Here is a 13,438-nt window from a genome sequence, read left to right as displayed (position 1 = left end):
GCGTGTTTGTTCGCGAATGTTCGCAAATATGAAGTACTCGTTCTCGATGTTCGAGAATACGCACTCTTGGAAATATCCATCCCCTCTCTGGCCCGATTTTCCACCCCTCCGTCTCTAGGGTTCCGCGAAGTAACGCGTGCCGTCGACACAAGTAGGGTCAGTCAGTGGTGCGCGGGCCTTCGCGGCGCGAGGACGTGGACGTTGTTCCTCATTTCCGCTTCATGGTCGCGCATGCTTTGCCGTTTATCTCGTGTCAGTGAGTGAAATCACAGAAAAACTGTTCGAACAATTTTTCTACCCGATTGTACTGTTTCGTGAAGCGTGTAATCAGACTGGTTTTCATCCTGTTCACTGTGTACTCGACTGCTGCCGAGAGGTGATCCATTTCGACAGATCGATGCTTCTTCATTCGCGGTGGTGGGTATTTCCATGTCTGTATTTGGTGTACAAATTATTTGTGCATCTATATTCAAACATTTATTATTTCTTTATTATTGTTTTCTCGTGACTCTAGTTTAAGTAGAAATATTTACTTGACATTTTGTTACGTTGATGTACTAATTTCGTAGCCTATTATAAATATAAATAAACATAAATAAATAAACGTACAAAGAAATATATGTTTAATTAATAGTATATTCAAGATAAGAATAGTTCACTGCATCATTTTTCCAAAAATGTTGAAAACGTAGATGGCATGAGCGATTCTTTAACTTTTTCTATTGATGTTGTTTCCCATAAAAAGCGATATAAAATTTGTTCTAGAAGCTACCTGGTATCTTCCATGCATCTTCTGTACATAGTTTTCGTGATAGCATTAGAGGATGAAACTTTGGTCGTTAAAAAAAACTACGTATACGTTATTTGTGGCAGTTGTACGAGCATGTAAAGTTTCGTCCAAATAGCATAGAACAGTAAACGAGCGACACTTCAGGGATGTTCCTTGTTAAAACTTCGTCAGGGATAGGTTCTCACAAAGGACGTCATTTGTTTGATAGAGGTCTGTCAATTTATGTTTGTAAAAGTCGAGGATATTACGATATAGTTCGTCGAATTGCACACAAGGATGTAGGGCTTAAGGGAGGAAATCGTTATTTAAAAAATCTAAATAAAAATTATTTTTTCATTATTCAATGCATATAAAATAGACATCAGTAAACAGATTTTTCATCGAGTCAATTGTTTTCGTCGAAAGAAATTGCTGTATATAATTATGACTTTCACGCTTTCAAGGTGGCTTCCTCCCTTAAATAAAAGTTACATTTTTCTCAAGAGAAGCGAATGAATATATATGTAAAAAAAAATGTGCGAATGTACCTATCATTTAAATAAGAGAAATTTCTTCCTCTCCTCTCCAATTCTCCGACAAATAAATGCGTACATTTTTCTCTGTTCGTGGAATATTCGAAAATCACAGTGGATTCTTTCCCTGTTCATTGGATGGGGATTTCCTTCCTCGAAATGAAGGTAGAATCCTAAAATGTGCGTACAATTTCTCCGTTTTTGCTTCACTTGAAATTGAATATACATAGGAAAAATGTAACAGCTGAGCCGGTAATGCCACCCTTCCAGGCGAAAAAGAAGGAAATTGGTGGACGGTCGCACGGTTCAGTAAAACCTAGTTCTTTGAAATTATATTTTTCCAGGAAATGTACCGTTGCAACTGCATGCTGTTCTTCCGTGAAATCGTATATTTTCTTTTATGTAACTTGACTCTTTTCGCTATTCTGCGTGTAAAAACATGTTAATACCGGTATACACACGCTAACGCGTAAAAAGACTGTTACACACGACACAACTGGTTCTGTAAAGCCCCACCGAAGAAGATGAGCGAAAATATCACTTGTTAGTAACTCTCGGTAGCGTTTTCGCTAATAAATGAAATTTACAGTGGATCCAAAAAGTATTCGTTCACTTACTGAAATATTCATTGTCGAGCTTGAGTTCTAGGTTAACTTAATAGGATTACCTAATTCGGTACGCAGCTTGCTGTCTTATGCAGTGCTTTCTAAAGAAGTTTCGATGCCCCAAACAGCGTTTTCGTGCGACACTAAGAACGACGCAGTGTCATCTGCAAATGTGATCGAGATACGAATGTATCCTCAATTTTAAGGAGATCTATTGTGTAGATTTGACATAGCGTGAAGTACATAGCGATATACTCGTCCCTTTTTCCAACCGTTTTCACCATAAATTGCAGCAGAAACATTGTCAATAATTCAGTAATATTAAACAAAAATTTCAGCTACTTTCAATTTACTGGCTTGGTAGTTTTAGTGTCGAGTGCCATCAAATTCTGTATTTGACCTTTCATATTTAGTCCATCCTGAACATCATTTTTTATAGATATCATTGATAAATCGATTTTGAAGTAACTTTAAAAAATTGTCCCTTCACGATCCATTCGTTGCCATGCATCATTTGAGAGTGACGAAAAATCCATACCAATTTGTTGGATACCGTCGTGTTAGTGAAGGATCCATCTGCACGTATAATCCGCCGTTTCGCGATGACGAGATTGCTGATAGATGATCGTGGCCGAATTTGGGAGTGCGGCGTGAGCGTATACGTAATTCCTGTTATCGTGATGGGTAAACCGCTGTATACTGACTGACCACAGTTTCGAGATATGAAAGGCGATGGTGTAATCACACTGTGATGAATATCTGCAAACGATACATCCCTTCGTTTCTTAGTTGCATTTTCGCAAATAAAGGCCATTGATATTAAGTTTATCCGTTTGAGCGTTTACACCTATTTGTGTTTCAATTTCTCATTTTCCTGAACCATTCGGTTTTGTGGTTGGACTCGAGGATCGACACAAAACACATTTCGTCTCTTCGACTCTCCGCGATCGACTGAATGATAATAAAATTGATAGATGGAAGTTCAAATGAATTGAAATTTTTTTTCAAATATATAATAACCATCCTTTTTCTTTCATTTGTATTACACTGCCTGTTTGCTTTAATTCAAATATAAATAATACGATATCAGTCAACTGTAAATATTTTTAAAAACATATAATAGATGATAACGGATAACAAACAAACCTTTGCTCGAAATTTTCACACGGAATTCTGCCCATCCCCGATAGTGTTCCGTTTTAAATATTGACTCATTCGAAAATACCAAGTTTTCGCGCTTCTTTCCCTCGATAAAGTCGCAAGTTCATATCCATCGAAAGGAACGAAATTTATCCGCGACCCCGTCCATCCTCCTAAATATTGACGAAAGACGGAAGGGAGCACCAAGTTTCGCGAGACAACGATAACTGGCAACGCTAAATATTCAGCTGCGAGCTTCTATACAAGCCTCACTATAAATAGGGCTAGGTCTATTAGTGGAAGACGTAGAGGCCAGCGCACGTCTCTCGACAACGCGATAATCGTATGGCGTATAGGGAAAGAAGGAGCAAGACGGATTGCAACCACGAAAACAAAGGAAAAGGTGCACGGTGCGTGTTTTAGAAGAGAAGGAACAGCTGAAAGTGGATTTCTAATTCGAAAGCTGAACTTAAAGACACTTAAAAATACTTTTTTCATTTGAACGCAAAAGTATATTTATAAAATATAATGATATATTTTTTAAAATTTCGTTTTTTTAATATGCCTGATTTATATAGAAAGATTCGATGATCCGGATTGTCCTTTTAATATCCACTTCGCTTAAAAATAACCAACCGCCAATAGAGTACAGAGCAGCTATAAGTAAAGAAGCTAGATTTAATATTTCTTTGAAGAATTCAATAATGCACGAAAGAATTGCGTATAGAAATTGTATACAGAAGCATTGAAACGCTCATTTGACCATTCGTGGCAGGTACAACGTTAAAACTACTACGTTTTACCTGTACAGAGTTTACCTACATAACTTCGTTGCTGCAGATAACAGAAAAGCAATTGCCGTTGGAATTGCTGAAAGAAATTAGATGGTAAGCGACACTCGCCGGCCGAGTGAAAAGGTGGTTAATAATCTCCTCCTGTTTGCGAGGGGCAGGTACGATTACCAGCGTGCAGCGACGCAGGCCGATAAGACCGCTACTGTTTCATCGAATCGACTCGCAGAATCCCGCGAGTCGAGGATTAGATCGTAGTTCGATGTGCCTGATCTACATGATAATCGGTGTCGGTCGGGCTTCCCTCTCGAATACCTGTGCCGTATAAATTAATATTTCGAAGTGGAGCAGACGAGAAGACCGACAAGTGTTTCGCGTGCTTGCTCTTTGAGAGCTTGCGGAACGGAGCTAGACCAGCTATCTGTTTGAGCAACAACCAGCAAACTCTTTGTAAGAACTAAAGCGACCAAAATGTTCGTTTGTTCCGACATGTTGAACCGTGTATTTGTTTGAAACGATCTCTTTCATCGTGCAATTTATTTCTCTTCTGACGAGGACGACCGTCTCCTGATCGTATGAGTCGCAGCTACAAAAAGAGGTCTGTCTAGTTTTACAGATATACAGTAGCAATAAGTAACATTAATCTTGATGCAAAGCGCAAGAACTAGTAGAATTTTCTTCTGATTATCAAAGAAAAAAAAAATATGTACAATGGATCTAAGACTTTCTATAAATGAATGTGTTCTGTTCAATTTTGTACACGTTTATTTATAATACAACGGTTTAATGAGTAATGTTGATATAACTGGTAAATTTGAATTTAAATTGTGAAATTATGAGTAGTCTTGAAATAGTAGTTTATCGAGCTTCTTCTCAAAGAAATGCGATTTTTAGTGCGAAGCGAGTGTTCACAAGACGGGTTATGCTAATAAAATATAGTGGGTGTATTGTACTATAAACCTGTGGATCATAGGCGATCAATGTTGGCCGCTATCGCGAGCAATTAAACCGATTAGAGTAGTTTCATGAACATGGCCATTCGATAACCTCCCGATAAATGGAAGGTTAGAGACCAACGGTCGTTACTTTAATTGTTAATTTCTATGAGGTATGCGTGCAGTAGACCTCGCGTTATCGGAATCTTTTATGGGTGTTGGGATACTATGTATAAACTTGGAATGTTTGAGTAAGAAAATTTGAATACTTGAGAAGATAAGTAGTATTATTTGAATCTTAAAAGAAAACAAATTATTACAAAAATTCGAAAATGATTATTTCAATACTTCAGCCATTTACATCCGGCTCCTTTTTAAAAAACGCTGTTTGCCTTACATACGCGAGCTGTATATAGGGTGCAACGTTGGAATGACCAGCGAGAATTCTCCTCCGAATGGCGTTTATAGAGTAACGAAACTACCCGCCCTCGAGGAGAAACCACCCTTACTGTTGCTCGCCGTTCGAATCGAGATGGAAATGGCGAGTTCGTAGAATAACGATAAGTGTTGCTCGCGTGAATCGACAGGTCTCTTAACCTTTTACAGCCATCGCTATAATCGTTTTATAGAGCTGGACGGTGTTACACCGAGCTCTTCCACTTGTAAGTATTTTATTCCCTATTTTAATACATCTATTTTTTTTTCTTTTACTGCGCCCTCTTTCGTGGCTATGTTACTAGCCTTTATTTATTAGAATTTCAACCTCATCCCTTGGTTCAGCCATTCATTCAACTCTGTGGCGGGTAGTCTTTAAACGAGTAATTTTTTCGATTCTTATTTTTAAAAAAAGAAACGCAATTCCTTTTGACTCAGCATTTGATTTATTTTCCCTTAGCCACGTCTGTACGTCCATTGTTGTACTTTACCAAGAAAAAGATCGCGTGGTCATTAAAATGTTAAGAATACCTTTGTTAAAACAATACGGTGATATCATCACCAGATTTCTTCGCTGTTATTTTCGCATGCGTCAGAATTCGAATGCTATCATAAATTATTCGAGACTCGATGCTGCGTCACGATCTAGACCGAATGTTTCCTAAACACTGGGGTGCGTTAATCGTCGCCGCTTTGTCGTAAATTCTCATTCGAATCGCCAGATTTCGGTCGGTGTGAACTCGCGTGCATGCATATCGAACGGAATAATTCACGATCGAGAAAATTACAGTTGCACGCGAAAAACACTGTTCCCTGTTTTCCTTCGGATCTGTCATTATTCACGGGAATGTGCATTAAATTGTAAATCACGTTACAAATCAATTTCTTATCGACTTCGGGTCGTATAAATCAGCTGTACGTACACTAACAATGCCACGTGTATGTGTAAACTATTTGTTGGTTAACGTACAACGAGTTCGTAATTGTTTAAATTTTTGTAATAATATTAATGTAATGTATACACTCGGGGTCCCATAAATATTCGTATCCTCGATGTCTATTGAAGTAATTTGTTTAAATTAAACGATAAGTTTGATATCGTTTAGTTTGGACAAATTTCTACATTTTGTCAGATTGCATAACGGAATTTTGGTCAAATTAGAAATGATCACATTTTCATTCTCTCGGTCGTTATAAAGTAATTTTCTTTGCTCGACAGATTGTTACTGTCTTAGCGCAGTTTAGTTAACGAATATTAAACGTGCACATGATTTAACTTTCGAGAAAAAAAATTAATAAAGGCGAACATTCTGGGCTCTTTCAAAACCCTCTTAAGAAGGTCCTTGGTATCCGGTTACCATACCCAGGGTAAAAGCAACGCGCAGCTTATACTTTTACTATGAGACTACGAGCTACGACCGAGTTATCGTCGTATACTTTGAAATACTTGGACGTAACCGACTCGTTTCGTGACTTGCACGCTTTTGCGTCCTATTTGCCATGGAAACACGCAACGGGACATATAAAGCTACCCTCCCGAGAATTAAAGGATACAAAATGGAACAGTACAGGATAAATTATTCTTTACCAGGACTCGATTACGCGGAACATTCATCGTAACAGATGTGGCCAGAAAAAGTGGGGGAGAAAAAGTACATAATGTGTCTCTAATAGCCATAGTAATACATAACAAATTATTGGTTACCTTCACAAAATGCCAATTAATAGGCTACTTGTCAGTACAGTGTTAACATAGTTGTTATATTGTGACATTTTATCGAATAATCTGGATTTTACCAAAGGATTATACATAATCATGCACAGTATGCGATCGTGTAAAACGTATGCACAACGTATGCAACAGATGGGCTGTTATGTAAAATAACATGTTAATAATACTATAATTATTTATGAAGTGCATTCTGCATACGTTTCGCACGTGTTCACCGTGTTACCATGAATTCATCAAATCTGAACAAAAAGATTCGAAAGGATTTCTGGCTTTTCAAACGGCAGCTCCAAATGAAAATCTTCCGACATTTGGAATCCGTCTCGTAAATAAATCACGTCTTCCTGGCTAACGCGGCTAATTAAAAACTAATCCCGTTCTGAGGAGATTATCCTCCGGGCGAAATTTGATAAGCCATGATTTTCTACGTAACTGTCCGCGAGCACGCAACACTAAAATGATTTCTCTTTATAACCCTTGTGTTTCTCGGTTTACGAATCAACTCCCCAACGAACAGTTCGCGAACGTTTTTTTCGATAGACCCAACATTTTCCTTTGGATGAGAGTTTTCCTTTGAATTACGGCACGCTTTACTATTCATAGCGCAAATTAGGTGGTAACACAGAAAACGCGCATAACGGTCCTCGGCGCAACCTATATTCTCAAATTTCCAATAATTGGAAACACGCGCAATTTCGTCGGTTTCCTTTGCTGACCAGGCCACGTTAATCCAATTAAAACATTTGAAGAATAATCACATTTGTACAAGCGGTTTCATTATTTCGAAAGAATTTTAAACACTTTGACTGAATTGAAATGGTCTGATGTATTATTGAAAGTATATTGAAAGTATATTCGCAAAAATAAGTCAAATAGGTAGAATCACAGATTAGAAAATGAACGATCGATTCCACTGAGAATAACAATGAACAACAATATTTAAGCTGAAGTTAATGTGATTCGTAAAAAGCTACAACGAAAGTATTTGATTTTTATTCAACTTTCCAGACAGATCGTCCAATGCGGTTAATGGTATTAATAAATCTAATTGCGCGCAACAAAGGCAACGCGTATATACCCGTCACAACAGCGAAACCTGTAAATGCACCAATAAATTAAAAGCGAGATGAATAAGCTGAAATGTTGTTACAGAACACCGAACGAAAACCTATACCGATATTTCCACCGTGTTATTTTTAATTTTATTGGTCAATTTTGTTCCTTTGAGTAATTCACTGGCGTCGAACAACTGCATTTTTCTGATTAAATTGTTACATATTTAGCTGCGGGAATATAAAAGGATTCGTTCCTGAATAAACAAATACTTTCAGCGTTAGTAATTAAATTGATAATGAATTGTTTGGAGAATTGTTTGCAGAATTGTTTGCAGATCGACGAAAGTTACTGATATTTTGTTAAAAAAAAAAAAAAAAAAAGAATGCAAGTGAATATCGCTGAATACAGTTTTCTCTAACGATGTACCATTTTTGAAAAACTGAGTCTAAATCCAATTCTGATGTACGCGCGCATTCAACAACGGCGTTTCTGCATCAACGCGCGTACTTCACGGTTATTAAACTCGTTTTTGTCGAAAACGATGGCTCCGACGGAAACATGTTATTCCATACTCTCGACTTCTTTCTGAACGGGTTTTGTACTCCGACTGAATCCATTGTATGATCTATTCTTTGCTTCTCTTAAGAATAATTCATCTCCAGATAAATAAACGGCATACCTATCGTTGGTAATTCAAGCAAATTTGCATACCATTCCTTTGAACATGTATGTAGTTCCAATTAACCCCCATCGAGGTCGCCCTCAGGTTAATTTGTGAGGGTGTTATTTATAAGGGTGCGAAGTCATATAACACATAACGTAGCAGTCCTGTATTTGTTCATTCCTTACGTTCATTTATTTCTTGCTTGTTATAATTATCAAACTGTTCAATATACAACCTAAGGAAATATATTTCTATCTCATTCATATATAGTGAACAGTAACTGACTCAGTCTGAATAGAAAGTATATCGTCAGCCACCGGTGACTGACGTAATAAAAAATTATGCGACATTCAAATACGTTTCACGACCAGTAAAAGATGTTACTGCGAATGTCCTCTGGCCAGAATACCGTCGCTGAACGCGATAATACGGTGAAATTTTCGAAGAAAGGAAAGTGCAGATCAGCAAAAGTGCGGAAGATTGGCAAAAATAATCTTCGCGACGAGAGTGAATAACTTATCGATCGGTTCGTTCTATGTAACATCGGGTAACATCGGTAGAAGGGGGGGTATTAAAAGGAACTTTCTTTGCGAAGTTTCAACCCCGTGCTCCACTTTTCTAGATCGAACGTCGTTAAATGGTGGCGACAGTAAGCCTTCGGGGAATCCCCCGCTGTAAGAAGAATTAACGGAATTCCTTGGAAAACTGAGGGAACGAACGGTTCGTTCCGGCAAATCGCGTTCGTTGTACTTGCAAATTGGTGCGTATTAGCATTGCAAAGGAAATTGAGAATGACGCGTACCCACGCGACAGCCCGGCAGTTACGCTTTTCGGTGTTTCATCGTTCCGGAAAACTTGTCTGTCGAGACACGACAAACTCGATGTAATTTTACGAAAATTTCGTGCTTGGTCGCCCCTTCTCCCCCTTTCCCTCACAAACTTTCAGTTTGACGCTTTCGACGATGGGGTTAACAAAGTGTCAAATTTGCTGGCGAATCAGAAACGTTGGGAAACATTCGGTGCCCGTTGGGAACTTTACCGCTTCGCAGGTGTACAGTATTGCCCGTAGCTAAGGACCATTTTATTTCTCGAACTTTCGAACGAAACACGATCAAGAGTTAACCATATCGTCCTCGGTTGTCTCTGGTGAATTTGTCCATTGACTATTTCTAACGGATAGATTAGAATAAATTCTAGTTACAGTATAATTTTCTATATTCGTTAAACTGCTTTCGACAAACAGCTAACAGAGAACTGTCACGCAAATGATTTGGTACCACGCCACGATTTGGCGATGTCTAAAGAAAGCTTCGAATAAACCGCAGTACACCCGGTGTAGGAAAATACACCGCTAAAGAAATTTAGGTGAATCGAGCGAAAGAACGTCGAAGGCAATTTTGCACCACACATGATGAAAAACGGGAAAACTTTATCGTTCACCCGAGGGTCTAGCCGTCGAAGAAGTAAGAGATAATACGCCTTTCAAAGCCAGAAAAGTAACGAAAGTTTCGGTGTATTGAATTTTTATTCCCTCTTTGTCCGACTGTTTTCGTTCCGAAAGGAAATATTTCATGAACAAAAGCACAAAGCGCTGTACCTTTCTTTCAGCAAATCGAAACAGTGCAACCTTCGGATAGACGAAAGTCGGGTGCCAAGAACTCTTCGACGGAAAGTCGTTCGTAGAGAAGAGAACCGTTGAGAAACATACTTCCTATTTTCTAAGCTATGCCGAATCCCTTAACACTTAACGGTCGTGCCAACTTTCTCAGACTGGGCCACGTAGATCTATGTTCTTGCGCATTCTTCACTTAATACTGATAATAATTAAAGAGTGTCACCTTAAAAAGCATTCCTGTCTCAACCCTTGTATATATATTTAAATAAAATTTTCTAATTATACATACTTCATGTTTAGATTAGGTCTCAGCGATTACAGAGGTGTCAGACTACTGAATGTAGCGTATAGTGTATAATGTGTCTAAATGGGAGATTAGGAACAGAACTGGAGGAAAAGAGGTTAATTCCAGAATCACAAGCAGGCTTCCGGAGCGGAAGGAGCACGACAGACTCATACTAAATTATATTATAAATGCCATGCTGCACACTAAAGGTGGAAAATTATACGCTTTCTTTTCGAGCTTTCAAAATTATCAATAGGAATGAACAAAGGAAAATGGGAGCTGCTTTCAAAAACGTAAACAAGAGTGAACAAAGGAAAATAATGGAAAGAGAATAAGTAAGACTTTAAAAGCAAGACTTAAACGAATTTACAAAGAGACTGGAAAAGTAGTTGGAGCAAACGGAAAAGTTTCGGGAAAATTCTGTTAATTGTTGCACCATTTAGACCATTTCCCCATCGAGTCAACCATTAAACATCGTACCCCACAGCGTCGAGGGTGTGTTTACAATTATTTTGTAATTCATCGTGTCCTCTTTTCGCAGAGGCAAAAAGCCCTGAAAGTTCAGCGGCTTTCGAGGCTCTTCGTGAATCGCTCGATCTTGAAATTACTATATTTCTGGGGTTACTTTAGCAAATTGCAGTCACTCTGAGAAATTGTGAAAATATAAATACAGAGTCTTTAGCGGAGCACGTAAACGGAAGGAGTCACAAGAGAAAAAAATACTAAACAGTATACAAATGTGAAATTGAAGTTCATGGGAACGAACGTGTACGAAGGTACTGCAATTGAAGTTCAAAAACTATTCGTAATGTTTTCATGTACTTGAACTTGTATTTTCTTTCCTCGTTCTGTTCGATAAAGTCGTCGAATAAGATAGAAACTCAGGTAGCATAGTAATGCATTAATAGAATAAAATATTATGCTACTGCAGTAAAATAACATATATACTACTAATTTGCCAGTTGAAAAGGATTGTTTGTCGCGGTTTGGTAAAGTTTGGCAGGGCCTGACAAGATTTTATAAGATTTGGCAGAGTTTCTTCGTACGAGATGCAACACGTCCGACTATTACTCACTATTTCTACTTGTGACATTTTTCTAAACGTTCAGCTAGTATTATCAATTTAACTTGTTCTAACTGCCGAATAAAATTGATGAATAATTAGTGATACTATGATACAATCAATCTTTATAAATACCAACACAAGTGGAAATAACGAGATATAGTCAGGCGCAGACAGGGTGAAAATTATACTCGAGTTTATTCACAAAAATTGTCACGTTTCGAGTTTCCATGGTAAGCAACTTGTTTCGAGCGACCTGAAAGTTTTATCGATCGAGTGAATAGAAGCGGAGGATGAATAAATTACGCATATGGCGATAGCTAAGAAAAACTGAAAACTCCCACTGGATAACTGATTTCGAGGAAGTGACGATGCTTTCGTTTGAAACGCGAAAGGGAAGCGAAATTAATTCTCTCTGTCGGGGGATTATTTTTATTTGCTATTTATATGCCTGTGCGCAAGTTCTGTATCGGTTCGGTAACGTTGCGTAAAAGGGGTACGGTTCGACATTATAAATAATGAACGTCGAAATCGATACACGTGGATCTTAAGCCACACGACTTGAATGAAAAGTAGTGTCCTGTAACGATAGGTTCTTTAAGCAGGTTACACAATAAAGTTACTAGAAAATTAATTTTTTCATTTGGAAATCGATTCCATGGAAATGAATGCGAATCGAATACAGTGGGAATAGAAAATTGAGAGAATAACTATTCTTTGCACGACTCGATGGGTTACTCAAAAATGGCGGTAATAAGTTCCAATTCCAGCCGAGTACGAATCCTTTTCCACCATCTGTTTCCACGAACTGATGGACTTAGTTGAGGGGAAATAATCCATTTAAGAGCGTCGATTCTTACCGAATGAGAGTAGAATCTTGAACGATGAGCTGGCCTAGCCGATCAAGGTGACGGAACCCTATCCTTCGACTCACTTTTGGCACAAAAAGGTTGGCATTACACGCAGCAACGACGAACGACGAAGGTCGCCATCGCAGAGCCGGCTGCAAGCATAAAATTAACTATGATCCCCAACAGCCTCGTTCACCCTCCTGCTTTTCTTCTTTCAAGCGACGTTAAAAGTTGCAATTCTTAAAATTAAATTAAAAAAAAAAACAATAATTAAAATAGAAAAGCTTTTCGTGTTTTGAGGAAATGTAGAGCAATTCTTTGCTATTTTAGGAGCACTGTGTTTTGTTATATTAGGAATTTCAATGAAATTCTTTTATCAGTACCATGACCGAATGAAATCCTCTATCAATGGTAAAAGGTCCAATAAAATGCAACGAAGAATGTTTTTAATAAAATTCAGAACCAGCTTTAATTCTTTTATAATGAAAATCTTGTTCAGATTTGACGAATCTCATTGAAATTTGAGTGAGTGATACCGAGAGAAAGGCGAAATATTTTCGGAGTAATTGTTGTCACAATTCACGTTCAGTCTACTCATGGACTATCGTAACTCCTGCAACGATGCATGTAATTAATTGACAATTTACCCTGACGTGGATCACGCATTACTCGATCTTACGTGTAATGGAAATCTCGTCGCTATTGCACCGGCTCCGGTTAACGCAATTGAAATCGAAACTGTATTGGGCGTTAATTCATTCCATGCCGAGGACATTTCACATCCGTCGAAACTTCGCTGATGGAAAATCTAACAAGTTTTCAAATTTCTCTTTTTCGTCGTGCGTTCCGCCATCGGATTGCCAGGTATGCAAATATGACGGACGATTCAATCTACTTTTAACCCCGTTTCTTTTCCGTGCTCTCTCTCTCTCTCTCTCTCTCTCTCTCTCTCTCTCTCTCTCTCTC

At 38.2% G+C, this 13,438-nt stretch overlaps 1 protein-coding gene across 3 annotated transcripts in view; it reads left to right on the top strand.

The window, feature by feature from the left end:
• Window positions 1–147: 147 nt before the first annotated feature.
• The window catches only part of LOC128890750 (uncharacterized), a 56,741-nt gene continuing 43,450 nt past the window's right edge, over window positions 148–13,438 (top strand). For 2 of the 3 annotated variants that reach the window (XM_054149554.1, XM_054149555.1), the window contains exon 1: window positions 149–417. The gene's annotated coding sequence lies outside the window, so the exon portion shown is untranslated. Of the gene's footprint in view, window positions 418–13,438 lie in introns of all 3 variants that reach the window. The other variant, XM_054149553.1, reaches the window with a different exon arrangement.

The sequence above is a fragment of the Hylaeus anthracinus genome, unplaced genomic scaffold (assembly GCF_026225885.1).
Source record: "Hylaeus anthracinus isolate JK02 unplaced genomic scaffold, UHH_iyHylAnth1.0_haploid 12001, whole genome shotgun sequence".
Lineage (NCBI taxonomy): Eukaryota > Metazoa > Arthropoda > Insecta > Hymenoptera > Colletidae > Hylaeus > Hylaeus anthracinus.
The sequence above is the reverse complement of the archived record's forward strand: the minus strand, read 5'-3'. Positions and strand labels throughout refer to the sequence as shown.